Source organism: Terrapene carolina, unplaced genomic scaffold (assembly GCF_002925995.2).
Source record: "Terrapene carolina triunguis isolate 2854851 unplaced genomic scaffold, T_m_triunguis-2.0 Scaffold33392, whole genome shotgun sequence".
NCBI lineage: Eukaryota > Metazoa > Chordata > Testudines > Emydidae > Terrapene > Terrapene triunguis.
The window spans coordinates 1,670,955-1,689,341 of NW_020697743.1; the positions used below are offsets into that span (position 1 = coordinate 1,670,955).

The window sequence follows — 18,387 nt, forward strand, 5'->3', positions numbered from 1 at the left end:
GTTTTCCCCGCCCCCCCCCCTCCCACTCCCCCTCCCCGTCCCTCTTCAGGGACCCTTCTCACGAGCAACTCCTTACACAGGAGGTTTTTGGGCTCCTCGCTATGGGGGCCATAGAGGAGGTTCCATCGGAGCTAAGGGGCAGGGGGTTTTACTCCCGCTACTTCCTGATACCCAAGTCAAAAGGGGGTCTACGGCCCATCTTAGACTTGCGCGGACTCAACAAATTCATAGTAAAGTTGAAGTTCCGCATGGTGTCATTGGGGACCATCATCCCTTCACTGGATCCTGGAGACTGGTTCGCCGCCCTCGACATGAAGGACGCTTATTTCCATATAGCGATTTATCCGCCCCACAGGCGCTTCCTGCGATTTGTAGTAAACAGGGTGCACTACCAATTCGCAGTCCTTCCCTTCGGCTTGTCCTCGGCTCCCAGGGTGTTCACAAAGTGTCTGGCAGTCGTCGCGGCCTTCCTTCGTCGACAAGGGATACAGCTGTTCCCGTACTTGGACGACTGGCTGGTACGCGGCCGCACCAGAGACCAAGTGCAGACTCATGTCCACATAGTGACACACACTTTCCACGAGCTGGGCATTCTACTCAACGGAGAGAAGTCCACTCTAGTACCAACTCAGAGAATAGAGTTCATTGGAGCAATCCTGAACTCCAGACGTGCCCGAGCCATCCTGCCAGACAGCCGCTTTCATACCATCTCAAGCGTCATTCAAGGACTCAGGGCCTTCCCAATTACCACCATAAGAACATGCCTTGCCCTTTTGGGCCACATGGCCTCGTGTACCTACGTAACCAGGCACGCCAGGCTGCGACTTCGCCCACTGCAGACTTGGGTGTCATCGGTTTACCGTCCTCATCGAGACGACCTGAACATGGTGGTCACGGTTCCGGCCTCGGTCTTGGCCTCCCTCACCTGGTGGACGGATCGCACGGCGGTCTGTGCAGGAGTGCCCTTTCACGCCCCACAGCCCTCCCTCCACCTAGTTACGGACGCTTCATCTCTAGGATGGGGCGCTCACCTGGGGGAGCACCATACCCAAGGCCTGTGGTCCGCGTCCCAACTAGCCCTGCACATCAACGTCCGAGAGCTGATGGCGGTGCGCCTGGCTTGCTACAGGGCCGTTGCGTGCTGATTCTCACTGACAACACCACGGCCATGTTTTACATCAACAAGCAAGGCGGAGCCCGCTCATCTCCCCTATGCCAAGAGGCCATTCGCCTGTGGGACTTCTGCATCGCCCACTCGATACATCTCACGGCGTCATTCCTGCCTGGAGTCCAGAGTACGCTGGCGGACCGTCTCAGCAGGTCCTTCCAGACGCACGAGTGGTCGATTCGCCCGGACATCATCTATTCCGTCTTCCAGAGGTGGGGGTTTCCCCAGATCGACCTGTTCGCATCTCGGGCCAACAGGAAGTGCCAGGCATTCTGCTCCCTGCACGGGCGAGCCCCAGGCTCTCAGTCAGACGCCTTCCTCATGGCATGGAAAGACCATCTGTTCTACGCCTTTCCTCCATTCCCGCTGGTCCACAGGGTGCTGCTCAAGATCCGCAGGGACCAGGCACGGGTAATTCTAGTCGCTCCCGCTTGGCCGAGACAGCACTGGTACACCACACTGCTGGAGCTGTCAGTACAGAGGCCGATCACGCTCCCCTTGAGTCCGGATCTCATCTCTCAGGACCACGGCCGGTTGTGTCACCCTGACCTGCAGTCACTCCACCTCACGGCGTGGATGCTCCATGGTTGAGTCGGATAGAGCGACAGTGCTCGCAGGCCGTCCAACAGGTCCTGCTGGGAAGTAGAAAGCCCTCTACGCGGGCCACTTATTTAGCCAAGTGGAAGAGGTTCTCCTGTTGGTGTGAGCAACGAGCTACGTCTCCCTCGCAGGCTCCTATCCCCTTGATACTGGAATACCTCCTGTCCCTAAGACAGCAAGGCTTGGCGACATCCTCAATCAAGGTTCACCTCGCCGCTATTTCCGCTTTCCACCCAGGAGAACTCACGTCCTCGGTCTTCTCTAACCCGATGGTCGTTAGATTCCTCAAGGGCTTAGACCGGCTGTACCCACAGCAACGACAGCCGGTTCCGACGTGGGACCTCAACCTCGTCCTCTCCAGGCTCACAGGGCCTCCGTTTGAACCATTGGCGACCTGCTCACTCCTGTACTTGTCTTGGAAGACAGCCTTCCTCGTAGCCATCACCTCAGCACGGCGCGTCTCGGAACTTAGGGCGCTGACATCCGAGCCCCCTTACACGGTGTTCCATAAGGACAAGGTGCAGCTTCGCCCCCATCCCGCCTTTCTTCCAAAGGTGGTGTCGCCTTTCCACGTGAACCAGGATATATTTCTCCCTGTCTTCCATCCGAAACCGCACGCTACTCGTCAAGACCAGCGTTTACATTCTTTGGACGTTCGCGGGGCCCTGGCTTTCTATATTGACCGTACAAAGCCATTTAGGAAGACGACGCAACTCTTCGTTGCGGTGGCCGACCGGATGAAAGGCTCACCGGTCTCTTCACAGTGCCTGTCCTCTTGGATTACGTCCTGCATTCGTGCTTGCTACGACCTGGCCGGTGTACCAACGCCACGCCTCACTGCTCACTCCATGAGGGCCCAGGCCTCCTCGACTGCCTTCCTGGCTCAAGTCCCGATCCAGGACATTTGTAGAGCTGCAGTGTGGTCTTCGGTCCACACATTCGCTACTCACTATGCCCTGGTGCAACAATCCAGAGACGATGCTGCTTTCGGGTCAGCGGTTTTGCACACAGCAATGTCTCACTCCGACCCCGCCTCCTAGGTGGGGCTTGGGAGTCACCTAACTGGAATGGATATGAGCAAGCACTCGAAGAAGAAAAGACGGTTACTCACCGTTGTAACTGTTGTTCTTCGAGATGTGTTGCTCATATCCATTCCAAACCCGCCCCCCTTCCCCACTGTCGGAGTAGCCGGCAAGAAGGAACTGAGGGGGCGCTGGGTCGGCTGGGGTATATATCCAGCGCCATAACGGCGCCACTCCAGGGGGCTCCACAGCCGACCCACCGGGTGTTGCTAGGGTAAAAATCTTCCGACGATCGTGCACGCGGCGCGCACACACCTAACTGGAATGGATATGAGCAACACATCTCGAAGAACAACAGTTACAACGGTGAGTAACCGTCTTTTACTTCACATTCATGCATTCTTTATTACTTCATCACACAACTAGTGGGATAATTGCAAAGGTAGCCCGGGATGGGTGGGGGAGGAGGGAAGGAAAAGGACACACTGCAGTTTAAAACTTTAAAACTTTAACACTTATTGCTCGGGAAATCATCTGGGCTGGAGTGACTGTGTGGCCGGAGGCCCCCCCACCGTGTTCTTGGGCGTCTGGGTGAGGAGGCAATGGGACTTGGGAAGGAGGGCTGTTGGTTACACAGGGGCTGTAGTGGCGGTCTGTGCTCCTGCTGCCTTTCCTGCAGCTCAACCATACGCTGGAGCATATCAGTTTGATGCTCCAGCAGCCGGAGCATGGACTCTTGCTTTCTGTGTGCAAGCTGACGCCACCTCTCATCTTCAGCCCGCAACTTCCTCTGTTCCTCCCGCGATTCAGCCCGCCACCTCTCCTCCTCAGCCCGCGATTCAGCCCGCCACCTCTCCTCTTGCTCATATTGGGCTTTTCGGTAATCAGTCATTGACTGCCTCCACGCATTCTGCTGGGCTCTGTCAGCGTGGGAGGCAGTCTGAAGTTCTGTAAACATTTCATCACGCGTCCTTCGCTTCCTTTTTCGAATATTCACGAGCCTCTGTGAAGGAGAATGATTTGCAGCTGGTGGATGAGAAGGGAGAGGTGGTTAAAAAAGATACATTTTAGAGAACAATGTGTACACTCTTTCACGTTACATTTTGCTGTTCACACTACACAGCAGATGTGCTTTCGTTACAAGGTCGCATTTTTCCTCTTATATTGAGGGCCTGCCTGTTTGGTGTGAGAGATCACTCACGCAGTGCCAGGTCACAGATTTCAGCTTGCAGGCAGCCATGGTAAGACACAGTCTTTTGGCTTTTTTAACCTTCTTAACATGTGGGGATGGTTTCAAAGAGTACTGCTATCATTAACCATACCAAGCACCCGTTGGGTTGGCCATTTCAAATGGGTTTGCAATGTAAAAGGAGGGGCTGCTGCGGTTTCAGGGTTAACGTGCAGCACAAACCCACCTAATAACCCTCCCCCACACACCCAATTCTCTGGGATGATCACTTCACCCCTCCCCCCACCGCGTGGCTAACAGTGGGGAATATTTCTGTTCAGCAGACCAGGAAGGGGCACCTCTGAATGTCCCCTTAATAAAATTGCCCCATTTTAACCAGGTGACCGTGAATGATATCACTCTCCTGAGGATAACAAAGAGAGATAAGGAATGGATGTTGTCTGCATGCCAGCAAACACTGGGACCATATGCTGCCATGCTTTGTTATGCAATGATTCCAGACTACGTGCTACTGGCCTGGCGTGGTAAAGTGTCCTACCATGGCGGACGGGATAAGACAGCCCTCCCCAGAAACCTTTTGCAAAGGCTTTGGGAGTACATGAAGGAGAGCTTTCTGGAGATGTCCCTGGAGGATTTCCGCTCCATCCCCATACACGTTAACAGACTTTTCCAGTAGCTGTACTGGCCGCGATTGCCAGGGCAAATTAATCATTAATCATTAAACACGCTTGCTTTTAAACCATGTGTAATATTTACAAAGGTACACTCACCAGAGGTCCCCTGTGTGCCCACAGGGTCTTGGGTGAGTTCGGGGGTTACTGGTTCCAGGTCCAGGGTGATAAACATATCCTGGCTGTTGGGGAAACTGGTTTCTCCGCTTCCTTGCTGCTGTGAGCTATTTACATTATCTTCATGCTCATCTTCCTCGTCCCCAGAACCCGCTTCCCTGTGTGTTTCTCCAGTGAGGGACTCATAGCACATGGTTGGAGTAGTGGTGGCTGCACCCCCTAGAATGGCATGCAGCTCTGCGTAGTAGCGGCATGTTTGTGGCTCAGCCCCGGACCTTCCGTTTGCCTCTCTGGCTTTGTGGTAGGCTTGCCTTAGCTCCTTAATTTTCACGCGGCACTGCTGTGCGTCCCTGTTATGGCCTCTGTCCTTCATGGCCCTGGAGACCTTTTCTAATATTTTGCCATTTCGTTTACTGCTTCGGAGTTCGGCCAGCACTGATTCATCTCCCCATATGGAGATCAGATCCCGAACCTCCCGTTCTGTCCATGCTGGAGCTCTTTTGCGATCCTGGGACTCCATCACGGCTACCTGTGCTGATGAGCGACCTGTGCTCTCCACGCTCAGCAAACAGGAAATGAAATTCAAACTTTCGCGGGGCTTTTCCTGTCTACCTGGCCAGTGCATCTGAGTTGAGAGTGCTGTCCAGAGCGGTCACAATGAAGCACTGTGGGATAGCTCCCGGAGGCCAATAACGTCGAATTCCGTCCACACACACCCAATTCCGACCCCCTAAGGCCGATTTTATCGCTAATCCCCTCGTCGGAGGTGGTGTTAAGAAACTGGTTTAAAGGGCCCTTTAAGTCGAAAGAAAGGGCTTCGTCGTGTGAACGTGTCCAGGCTTAATTCGATTTAACGCAGCTAAAGTCGACCTAAACTCGTAGTGTAGACCAGGCCTAAGAATAGTGGGAATTGCTCTTTAAATCATGGTAAATGTTCCACCTTAGGAGTAGGTAACACGTCCCTCTTCAACAGGTGACGCCATAGCCAGAAATGTAAATGAGGAGAAGGAGGACAAATATGATATGCACGTCTATCCTAAAGCAGCCCATTGCAAGGCATTCCATTGCTCAGATCTTAGGTAGATCTCACACACTTCATTTATTTATTTATTTCAAGGGTGCATTTATTATCTACCCAATAGATTACATCCATTAAGGCCAGAATTTCACCCACTAGTCCTGCAGCAAGCCCCCTGACTTACTGTTGAACTGAAGCACATCTAAATGAAAGACACCCACACTTCATTTCAAGACTGCAAGTGATGGAAAATGTACCTCACTCATTGGCAAGCTGTTCCAACTCTTAACTAGCCTCATCTAAACATTTGCGTCTTACTTTCAATGAGATCTTTGCTGACTTCAGGCTCCAGGCATGGCTCAAACTGAGCTACGCAGCCTGTCATTGTCAAAGACGACGTATCATTTGTAGGCCCACTGTTGCTACGCTTTGAAAATGACATTTCTTCCTCTAGGGTGAAATAAAATCAGCCCACATTTGATACCAATATTAGAATCTGAAATGTTGGTAAATAGGATTTTTTCTTCCATTTATGGACAGACATTTTTAACATTCTACCTATGACCTTATATTTTGTTATGTCTAATCTGCAAATTCTAGAAAAGACGGTTCAAATAATTATTATATATTTTTTATGTTTGCATATTTATTGCACCTACTACAAACGAAATGCAATCGCTTTTTCAGTTCTCCTGTCTCTTTGGTCACTGTCCCGTGAAACCAGGCTGTCTGCAGTTTGTACGTGGGAGAATGAGCTGCTCCTCAAAGACTCTTGGGACAAAATTCAATGTTTCCCTACACTGTTTCATTTGCCTCTAAGGAAGAGTGAGCAAAAGCGATACCTGCCAGCCAGAGTGACAGAGATTAAAGAGGAGTGAGGTATGAATGAGACCAAGAAGAGCATGTTTGAAATATTCTGGATAAAGTACAATAGCTATTGTCTTTTTAATGGTCCTGGCCCTAGATCTATAAGCTAAAGTAACATTTTGAAACAAGATGTTGTTCGGCAGGTAGGTGTTCCGAGCTTCCCCAGTTCCAGGGATTTCATTTATTTTCACATTTGTCTCAATGTTAAAACCCATTTTATTTGTACCATATAAAGTGATACGGTAATTCACAATAATGGAGTCCTGGTGACTATGAAGGGTGGGATTTTCCAAAGTTTCTAAGTCACTTGGGAAGGACACGTCCCTTTGAAACTCAGTGATGGCGTCTGGTCCAAAGTCATGCAAGTGCTTTTGAAAAATGTATCACACAACTGAAGCTAAATGAATATTTAGTGAGAAACTTCTAACTTTCATAAATATGAATGCAAAACATGCACAGAACCTTACACCTTTAGCCCTTGTTAGTTAGCAGTGGCTTAACACTACATCACTTTATCTCCTATTTTCCATGATACTCTAGAGGCATTTTTCTCATTGAATCAAACCAGAATGAAATGTTTTAAGAAAACACATTCTTAAAATTTGGTTTAATAAACAACCACATGTTTAGTATCCTGGACTTTTACACAAGGTTATTTTAAGTTAAACAATTGGTTAAAACTTTCAATCAAGCTGAATCGAGGAAAATAAGAGGAGGAAAGGGCTAAATCGATTTCTCAGAGACAAGATAAAAAGAAACCTACCTTTAATCAAGGACACGAACGCATATGCCCACAGCCAGAAGCTGGAATAAAAACATCCTAGACACTTCTCCGAAAGCATTGTCCAAACAGGACTACAACTCCCTTTTGAGAAGAGAGGTTTGGAAAAGCAAAGGAACAGGACACAAGGAGCACGCGACCCTCAGTTCTTGATCGGTCTCGGTGATGTAAAGACGTATTTCAGTTCTGCATTCAAAGCAAAATCTGCAGCCAGAGGATCATTACAAACCGCGCACTGTCGCTCTGACTACTACCAGGAGAAGAGAGCTCATGCTGTGTGCAGAAAAGGGAACAAAACTGATTAGTGTCAGGTGAATCGCCACATTTCCTGTCACCCTCCACCCCTGCCAGGGTCTGTGTGACAAAGCAAGAGCAGAAGGGGAGCTGTGTTTGTGGGAGGGGGGAGATCACCACCAGCCCTTAGGAAAGCCAGACAGCACTCCCACTAAGTCGACAACATTTGCCCACAAGCAGCAGATCTAACTGTTCTTTGGTGTGGCTTCTCCACAGATCCTGCGTGTACGTCTAGCAGGATATGCAGGTGACCCCCCCCCCTCACCTTTCTAGATGGGGAGCTTTTCTGCAGCGGGAGAAGTGATATTATCTAGGTTCAATAATCAGAAACCATCTGAACTTTGAGACAGATATTGCATTACATGCTATAACGGCTCATTGTAGCATTGTTATTATTGTACTGTAGAGCCCACAAGGTGCCTAGGTGTTTTCCAGACATTCGAGAAAGATGGTCCCTACCCCAGCAGCTCACAGTTCCAATGCCCTGCTATAGTGTTATATATACAGTGTGGCACATGTATCACTAAACCTCTGGTACTGGAGTGGATTCACAGAGTATTGAAAAATCATCATTATTATTAATTTGGCAGGCGTGCCTAGCAGTCTGAACGGAAAGCGGGGCTCCATTCCAGCATACATTGTATTTATACAGAGTAAGAGACAGCCCTTTGCCCCAGGCCCCAGCCCTGCAATGACAGACACACGTATGACTTTATGCTCAGTGCGTAATGCCATTGACTTCCCCCACCCACAGCATATTAAGCACGTGTGTCTTTGCAGGATGAAGGTTTATGGAGACAGGCCAGGTAAAAGGCTGGAGAAATAATCACCTTATTTTACAAATGGGGAACAGAAGCCCCAAATGTGGTTAAAGACACCTCTGCATAATAACTTCCTATCTAGATGGTTGCTCTAAAAAAGAATCCCTGTTGTGTGAGATCAATCCAGTATAAACGACTGGCTGAAACAAATACTATTAATTTCCACACGTGACATGCACTGATGACAGAAACAGAAGAAAATGCCTTTGTAGTACAGAAGCAAATGCTATAGTTAAGGGTGAGAAAGTATTTCTGTTCTAACCACCTCTTTTCAGTTGCTAATAAATAGACAGAAATGTAGAGGTTGGGGTGAAAAAATAGGTCTGGGACATTAGCATATAAGGTGATGTTTGAAGTGGGTGGGGTCACCCAGGGATCAAGGAAAGAGGGAAGAGAAGACCAAACAGGAATGCTGAAAGAGGGCCCCATCTAAAGCCCACTGAAGTCCAGGAGACTTCAGTGGGCTTTGAATCAGGTCCAGAGAAAGGAGGAGGAGGAACCGCCATCAAAATGGGTGAATTAAAAAAATTCCAGGAGGTTAAAAAACCTAAAAAACAAAATGAATTTTTCTTCAACTTTTTGGTTCCAAAAACGTTTTGGTTGACCCAAAACGATTTCTCTTCCAAACTTTTGGTATTGCCAGTGAACTGAAAAAACAAAGTGGGTGAAGGAATATCTTTTAGTGGACCAACTTTTCATATGATGTCACGCCCCTGTTCTCTCAAATATCTTGGGACCGACATGGCTACAACACTGCATGCAGTGAACTGAACAATCAGTTATTCGCACCGCTCTATTGTTCAGTCATTGGTATAACAGAGAGCAGATGAAGCCGTGGGTAAGCGAAGTAAATCGATCACTTGCCAGTGGCATGTCTGATGTACCCACCATTGTAGTATCAAGTTGCCAGATACAAGCTTTAAGAATACGTGGCTTGTCCTAGGTTTAGTCACCTCTCATTCCCCACTTTCTTAATTGCTGCAGAGGGATCATTGACTCAAAAGCTTCTATGTGCTTTCATCCAATGTTAATGAGCTGACTCAGTGTTGTGCGTTGAACTCATTTCAGAAGAAAAGATGGCTCATGCAAGAGATAACGTGCACTTTGACAATGCAAGAAAGACTTACAGCTGGGCAGAGCACCACAGCTGCTTCCTAATACTAAGGAGGGTTTTTTTTAGCACCCTCTCTATAGGACATCTTTGCCAGGGAGATAGCTACTGCAGCAGGGATATGGTTTTGGCTGTTAGAAAGCCACAAGATCTCTATTTTATGAGGATCACGATAAACTCGCTATGTACTCTGTAACTTTCAATGTTAGGACAGAATGATGGTGCTTTACACAAAACTCGTACCAAGCGTTGAAGTTTGGATTCAGGTCTAAATTTGAGTCATGGCTTTTCCAAAGCACACAGAAGATCAGGGCTGGAGGTCCAATCTTGGATCATTCTAATTCATGTTCCCTCTTATAAGAAGGTGTGATCTGCATTTTCATTTTTAAATATCTGACACAGATACACTCAACTTTCCAACCAGTTCTCTCTATTACTACAAGGCAAAGCAGCGTAGCCCAGGGCACAAGACTGGGGCACAGACATGCTGTGTTCTCTTCTCGGTTCTGCAAATGATCTGCTGTTTGACTTTGGGCAAGTCCCTTCCCTTCCGTGCGCCTCTGTTTCCCCTCCCACCCTTGGTCTGTCTTGTCTATTTGGATTGTAAACTCTTTGGGTTAGGGACTTTCTCTTATTACATACCCATGCAGCACCTAACACAATTTCAGGTGGGGCCTCTAGGCATTACCATAATACTACTAATGAACTGGAAACCAAAACATAAGAGGTTTATGTACATGCTCTGAGAAACACTCCTATACTAGAAATTGTATTGGACAACAAATGATTGATTCCATAGTCGGGCACTGAAAGCTTGAATGGCATCCAAAGCGAGGATAGAAGTGAACTTATCATAATCTATAAGTACCTGCCTGGGAAGAAGATTTGATTCTTTGTCAGTTGAAGTTTTTAAATCAAAACTGGATGTCTCTAAAAGAGATGGCCTAGCTCAACCAGAACTTATGGGCCAGAAGCAGGAATCACTGGGTAAAATTTGCTGGTTTGTGTTACACTGGCAATCAGACTGGAGGATTAGAGTGATTCCTTCTGGTCTTAATAATCTATGGCTTTATTATTTCATCATCTGACTTAGCCTTATCGATGAGCATGCATCTGTTACTAAGATCATTGCATGACTTGCTACACACTGCTAGCCGGAGACTTTTGCCTGGTAAGAACACATGAAGGTAGTTATGTCAAGGCTGGTTTATTGCAATTCTCCAGTCTCTGGTTCTGAGTGGTTATGGCCTGGGTGCAGCTGACTCCGAAGGCAGCAGCAGTGCACAGCAGCCTCCCCCAGCCTAGCTGCCTATTGTAAAGTCTCTGCAAGGGAACTTTTACAGTGGCTGTAGAGCTGTTCCCTTAGAAACTTCTGACCATTTTTCCATCAGAAAATGTTGATTCTACATGGGAATGTCTCAGTTTCATCAACATTTTCAGTGGAAACCAGGCAGGTTTCTGATAAAAACCTGTCTGGTTCCCTGCCAGTTTCCCCACCTGCCTCCTTGGGCTGTCCGGCTCCTTGGCAGCCCACCTGGTGAGTGGGTAGTTTCCCAGGCTAGCTGGGTTCCTGGCTCACCAGATTGCCAGGCTGCCACCTGGTGAGAGTTCGGCTGGCTGGGGATCCAGCCAGCCAGTTGGGCAGCCGTGAAGCTAGCCTGGAAAATGTTTGAAAAATTCCATTTTGGGTTTTGGGAAATAATTCTTTTTGAAAATCTCTGTTCTGTGGGAAGTTCCACCTTTTAATTCTGAATCAGAATGAAAAAAGATTCAGAAAGGCAAAAAATCTCACCCAGGACAGAAACTCCTGCAGAGTTTTTCTGCTTGCTTTAAAAGTTCTGACGGCAGGGCTGGCTGGCTGGGAAGGGCTGGGACGCTGCACCAAACATTTTTTTCTCTTGCCTCCCTGCTGCTTTGTTCTGGGTGTGGATGAAGCTGACAAAGATCACTTTCCCAGCTCCCCTCACCTGTAGGAGGTGGCGGAAGGCATAGCAGGGTGAGGAGGATGAGGAGCACACGTGGGAAGCTGCAATACCCTAAGTCTCTTTCAAAACCAAAAACACTGTGGTGGCTGCTCTAGGGACCACAGGAGAGAAAAATGCAACAGGTGCCTCCTTCAAAATGGTGTCTGCCTGATTCCCTCCATGCTCCCCCACAGCTGGTCTCAGGGGTAGCTCCCATGTTCGTTGCAGGTTCAGCCAGCTGCCAACCTCAACTCCTCACCTCCTTTCCCGCAGCTCAGGTCAGAGCAGCAAGTAGCTCCTCTAGCAGAGCGCCCTTGTGTGCAAGTGGGAGCTGCCAGGAGTGAGCGAAAGAGAGGGAGGAGTCTCTGCTGGGGAGAAGGGAGCTACGTCGCTTAGTTGATAGTGCAGGCATGCCGGGTGCTATGCCTGGTGCTGCCACTGACACGCTCTGGGACTTGAGGAACCACACGCTTGCCTGATGGCTCCTCGTTTCCATCTCTCTTTCTCGTGTTCCCCCACCTCTTTACAGCCCATCTCCCCTCCACAAACTCTGCCATCTTTCCTCCCATCATCTCAGCCCAGCAATCTCCAGCCCCTCAGACACACCTTATCCTTCCCTGCTCCACCTCCTTTGCCCAGCCTCCCTCGATCCAGCCTCCCCAGACTCCCTTCCTCCTCAGGCGCTGCCCGTCCTAGCCTTGGCCCTGTCCCCATCATCACACCAAGTGAGAGAGTGAATTAAAGTCAACTCCCACTCCGGGAATTCTTGCTGCTTAAGGACAACAGCTCTGGGAATGCTGCACGCAGCCCTGGCTCTCTCTTTAAACGGTGCCACACAGAGAGAGTACGGGCAACATGCGCAAGAACAATTAACAATACAAATATTGGGTCAACAGCAACACGCCCACTGGCTTCCAGGGGTTCTGGAACATTAACAATGACCCTTCTGTTCGTTTTATGGACAATCTGATCCATTACATGTAACTACAAATAAATCGTATCTTAACACCTTTAGTTTTGTATGAGAAAAAAATGACTAAAAAGGCTTTTCGGTTTTATAAAATCTATGGGTTGGCCTGCCGTGATATGAGTCTTTATTTGGTGTGATCACACTTTCTTGGTAGGCAGTCTATGTTTCTTCTGCATGAACAAACATTTTGTTTACTGTCTTTCCATAAACATCAGCTCTCCTTAATCTCAAAAGTGAAACCAAAGCTTTAAAAAACAAATACACATCCCAGGAGGAATGTAATGGAAATAAACCGCCAACTATGCACAGCATAAAGTGATGTATTATTTATACACCTGGCTATGATAACATCAATAATTTAAAGACCACATATACCGGAATATGTTTTTTAAAGTGAATACTCACTTTTACATTGGCATTGTGCAATATCCCCAGGAATTTTAATATGACTATCATTGAACTTCAGAGATATCTAATATTTCCTAAACAGAAAACAATCAAAAGTATATAACCAAAGTAGCTGAGAGAGAAGTACTCTATTTAGACAAAGCATCTGAGGTTTATAGCAATGAGTACAATGAGCAATTGTATTTCTTTCAGAGGAAAAGCAGAGGGACGCCTATAGGGAGACGATGCAAGAGAATTATGGGAATGTGACTTTACCAGCCACTCCCAGTTCTGAAAGGGAGAGGTTCTCCTGATGGGAAGGAGGCTTTGAGGAAAAGAAAACCTTGATAGAAGCCTGAACAGCAGAGGAGATCATCACGGGTGAAGTGGGAAGGAGAAACGCAGTAAGACAGTCCTGAAAGTGGATATGCAAATGACATGAGGACAAAGATATCAAAAGCTGCTCTTGCTGATGAGACTTTAAACTAGGGCTGGAAGAAAATGTTCCCTTCAAACCATTTTTCAATGGAATATTGGGTTTTCATCTCAACTAAAAGTTTTAACAAAAAATGTCTGCTTTCCAGGGAAAATTTTGAATTGTCATTGAAAAATCTTTTGGCCCAAACCTGTAAACTTCCATTTTCAGTTATGACAAAAAAAAATTGTTGTTGTTTTCATCAAAATTATCAGTAGAAAGCCCCCCTATTTTTGACCAACTCTACTTCAAACAATAGACATTGAGTAGTGAAATAGATAAGATACTGTTTATCTGGGGTATATTATCTAATCTGACTGTCTCCCAAGGTCCAGCGTGGGAAGCCCACAAGGAGGTTGGAAAAGTAGCAAAGGCATGGAATTAATCTTTCTACCATATGAGTTTCCAGGGAACTTAGAGAGACACTACACGCACAGGGGAGAGCCCAACCTACGTCCAGATGGTGAGAGACGTTTCACTCAGCTGAAGTCTCACTGAACATCAGATTCCACATAGAACAGTAATGTCCTGAATGTGGGCAAAGCATCAGTCACTGCTCAGCATTTATCTGACACAAGAGCTGCACAGAGAAGAGGAACTGAATACACTCACCGATTGCAGGAAACGCTTCGGATGGAGCTCGCTCATTATCAACATCAAAGAACTCCCAGTGGAGAAAATCTCTGTGAATGGCCTGAATGTGCTAAAACCTTCACTCAGAGCTCACATCTGATGCAGCATCAGAAACAGCACACTTGAGAGGAACTCTGTAAATGGACAAGGTGAAATCACTGATTTTGCCTTTGACCTCAACAAGGCCAGGATTTCACTCACTGACTTTATTTGCAGCTCTTTACTTAGTAAAGCTCAGAGAATCCATGGCAGTGGCTCCATATTCAAGGATGAAAAAGCTTCGATTCCAGGTCTCAGTTTGAGTGCCAATATCCCAAAGGGCTCCAGATGCACGGTCTCTCTGGTTCCTGCTGTGGAGCTTCGGTAGGGTTGCCGCGCCAGGTCGAAAAGGGACCCTGGTGACTCTGATCAGCACTGCCAGTTAAAAGTCCGGTCAGAGGTGCTGCAGGGCTAAGGCAGGCTAGTCCCTACCTGTCCTGGCACCGCGCTGTGACCCAGAAGTGGCCAGCAGGTCCGGCTCCTAGGCGGGGGGGCCACAGGACTCCATGCGCTGCCCCTGCCCTGAGCACCAGCTCCGCACTCCCATTGGCCGGGAACTGCAGCCAATGGGAGCTGGGGGCGGTGGTGCCTGTGGGTGGGGGCAGCGCACGGAGCCCCGTGGCCCCCCGCCTAGGAGCCGGACCTGCTGCTGGCTGCTTCTGGGGTGCAGCGTGGAGCCAGGACAGGCAGGGAGCCTGCCTTATCTCCACTGCACCGCTGACCATGAGCTGCCCGAAGTAAGCCCGCACCCCAACCCCGAGCCCCAACCCTGAGCCCCTCCAAACCCGGAGCCCTCTCCTGCACCCCAAACCCCTCATCCCCAGCCAGAGTCCTCACCCCCTGCACCCCAACCCCCTGCCCCTGCAGCGAGCCCCTTCCCACACCCTAAACCCCTCATCCCTGGCCCGAGCTTTGCAGTGTAGATACAGTGTAGACACAGCTTCGCTTAACTCAGGTCCCTGAAGTCAGCCAGAAGTATCCCACAATTCCATGGAACAACCTCCTTAGTCCTCTATCCCAACAATCTGCAATCCATTCTAGTGAAAATGGAAGCCACCCACCTTTGTAAATGGCAGCAGCTCAGGTCCACATTAACCCATTCTGCTCTGATCACCGGTCGGCCAGCACACTGGCACAGAGCCTCGTGGGTTTGCAATGCAGGGTGAACTGATCAAGCCTTTTGCAAAGCGAGCTGCAGCTGCTTCAAATTTCCTGTAATGTTCAGGGTAAGTTCCAAACTTTTCCTACAGTGTACCGTGGTCCTAGGGCTAGAATGGCCCCACTGCAGGATGGGAGGGGGGGCACTAGGGACTCTGGGATATGGGTACTTTGACTTAGATCTGCGCACTGCAGTGTGGATGCCAGTGCCCTGGGTTTGAGTACAGGTTAAAAAAGTCTTAATATAAAGTTAAAATACTATGTAGATGCTGTGACAGTGTTTTTTTTTTACCTTGTTATGTTGCATGTGAGTCTTACTGCCATCTATACTAATACTGTGTGTACCTCAGTTTCCCTCCGTACTGCACCAATGCCTAGGTGGTGGGAATTGGGTGTGAGATTTTTGCTGAGGCCATCGGGGCAGGGGAGGCTGCTCCCGCTGCCTGCACGTAAGTGATGGCCAATGCCCTTCGTAACCAGAGAACCAGGAGCGGGAGGCGACCAGGTGACACTGTGCCCGGGAAGCAGGACAAAGACTGGAGGAGGAGCAACGGGCAGGCTGGAGACCAGGCAGTGGGGTCCAGGGCAGTCTGCTCTGTGGAACTGGAAGAGTAGGAGTCCAAGGCATCTGGCCTGGGGTCCCCCAAGATGGGCTTGGCTGAAAGTCACTGATTTCGGGCTAACAAGCTCTGCTCTATGCTGGGTTCCTGTCGACTAATAAACCTTCTGTTTTATGCTGGCTGAGTCGCTGCTGACTCCGGAGTTGGGGTGCAGGACCTCTGGCTTTCCCAGCAGCCCCATCCAGGCGGACTCACTGCAGGAAGCACACAGTGCGCAAGGGGATGCTGAATGCTCTGGGGGCAGACCCAGGAAGGTGGAAGCTGTGGAAGCTTCTTGCCCTGGCTACAGTCTGCTCAGAGAGAGGAGGCTCCCCCAGAGACCTGACTGGCTTCATACAGAGCAGTTCCAGAGCATCGCCCCGGGGACTCCGTGACAGATGCTCAAGCCCAGGGTTCCCTGACACAGGTCAGCTGACTTGAGTCCCACTAACCCTGGGCTTACATTGCAGTGCGGACATACCCTAAGTCTCCTCTCACAAGTAGGTTCTTTATTCCTCTGATCATCCTAGTTGCCCAATTCTGCACCTGTTCCAGTTTTAATTCACCTTTTTTCCACATGGCAGACCAGAATTGCACACAGTATTCCAGATGAGCTCTCACTAATGCCTTATATACTCGTACTAACACTTCCTTATCTCTGCTGGAAATACCTTGCTTGATGCATCCTAGGACTATATTAGCCTTTTTCACAGCTGCATCGCATTGGCAGCTCAGTCATCCTGTGATCAATCAATACAGCCAGGTCTTTCTCCTTCTCTGTCGCTTCCAACTGATACATGCCCAGTTTATAGCAAAAATTCTTATTGTTAGTCCCTAAGTGCATGACCTTGCACTATTAAATGTCACCCCTTTTCTATTACCCCAGTTTTCAAGGTTGTCCAGATCTTCTTGCACGATATTCTGGTCCTCCTCTGTCTTGGCAATACCTCCCAACTTTGGGTCATCCACACATTTTATTAGCCCGCGCCCACTTTTTGTGCCAAGGGCATTTATGAAAATGTTAAATGGGATTGGTTCCAAGACCAATCCCTGAGCAACTCCACCATTAACTTCCCTCCAACCTGAGAGTTCACTTGTCAGTGACCCATTGCAGTCTCCCCATTCACCAGTTCCCTACCCGCCTCCCTAGGCGTCAGAGCCCAGACTCCAGCCTGACCCGCAACTTCAAAGTGTTATCTATACAAGCCATGCTATCTCAAGACTGTCGATCCAGGGGGTTCGGAGACTTGCTCCAAAATGCTGAGTAGACATACCCTGGCACAGGAATTTGCCTGCATGCATCATATTGTGGAATTGGGGCCTTCATAATATAAATTAGTTACATAAACGACAAGAGGCATGTCTAATGGTATTTCCCATTGTAACAGTGCCAATTTGCAGGCTGAACAACCTCCATGCTCAGTTTTCTCTGCTGAAGAAACTCCTGAATCATTCTGGCCACGGCTAGCTCCTGAGCAGAGAAGAAGATAAAATCATTGAATAAATTCTCAGTTGGGAATTATTCCCTCATCTATATCGTGATGATGGCTTTATCTTTGGAAGGAAAAGCTATTTCATCTTGTTTGGCTGATTTATAATGTCTTGCCATTAGAACACATCTTAGTATTTCAAAGAAGAAATTTAAATATTTTTTTAAAAAATAGGGGAATCGGTGCAGAAACCCAGCTTTCCTCTCTCTCAATCACAGGAGATGTTTGGAGTTCAGAGGCCAAAAATACCAGGGACATCTCATCACAAAATGTGCAATACTTTTCTTGGCAGAGATGTGGTTAAGTCTTTCTTCATTGATCCAGAAGAGGCCATAAACTTTGCTGAAAGCCACAGCAGCTGCTCCTGCTGCTGTAATTGGAAGATTTAGTAATATTGCTCTTAATATTCTGCAGGCTTTGACTTACCCTTAATAAAGAATCTCTAATGCAATGGCTGGTTGTATGTCTGCACAGCAAAGGAAAACCCATTGCTGGCCCCTGCCAGCTGACTCGGGGTCACGGGGCTGGGGCTAACGGGCTGTTTCATTGCTGCGTAGACCTCTGGGGTCAGGCTGGAGTCTGAGCTCTGGGTCCCTTCCACCCCTCAGGGTCTTAGGGCTTCGGTTCTCCTCTGGCAGTTCGGAGTGGTGAACTCCGAACTGGCAGTTCCCCCCTATTTTTGTCCTATGACTACAGGGATGTTAACAGGCCTTGACTGGTCCCTTAGAAGAGAGGCTCAACCTTTCCTGACTACTGTACCCCTTTCAGGAGTCTGATTTCTCTTGGATACCCCCCAAATTTCACCTCACTTAAAAACTACTTGCTTACAAAATCAGACACAAACATACAAAAGTGTCACAGCACGCTGTTACTGACAAATTGCTTACATTCTCATTTTTACCATATGATTATAAGATAAATCAACTGGAATATAAATATTGTACTTACACTTCAGGGTATAGTACCTAGAGCAGTATAAACAAGTTGTATGAAATTTTAGTTTGTATTGAGTT

The 18,387-nt window shown here is 48.3% G+C and overlaps 1 protein-coding gene across 1 annotated transcript in view; it reads right to left on the reverse strand.

Moving 5' to 3' along the window:
• The window catches only part of LOC112114285 (neuronal acetylcholine receptor subunit alpha-6), a 26,983-nt gene extending 19,501 nt beyond the window's left edge, over window positions 1-7,482 (reverse strand). The window contains exon 1 of the mRNA XM_024210932.2: window positions 7,416-7,482. The gene's annotated coding sequence lies outside the window, so the exon portion shown is untranslated. The remainder of the gene's footprint in view (window positions 1-7,415) is intronic.
• Between the last annotated feature and the right edge of the window lie 10,905 nt (window positions 7,483-18,387).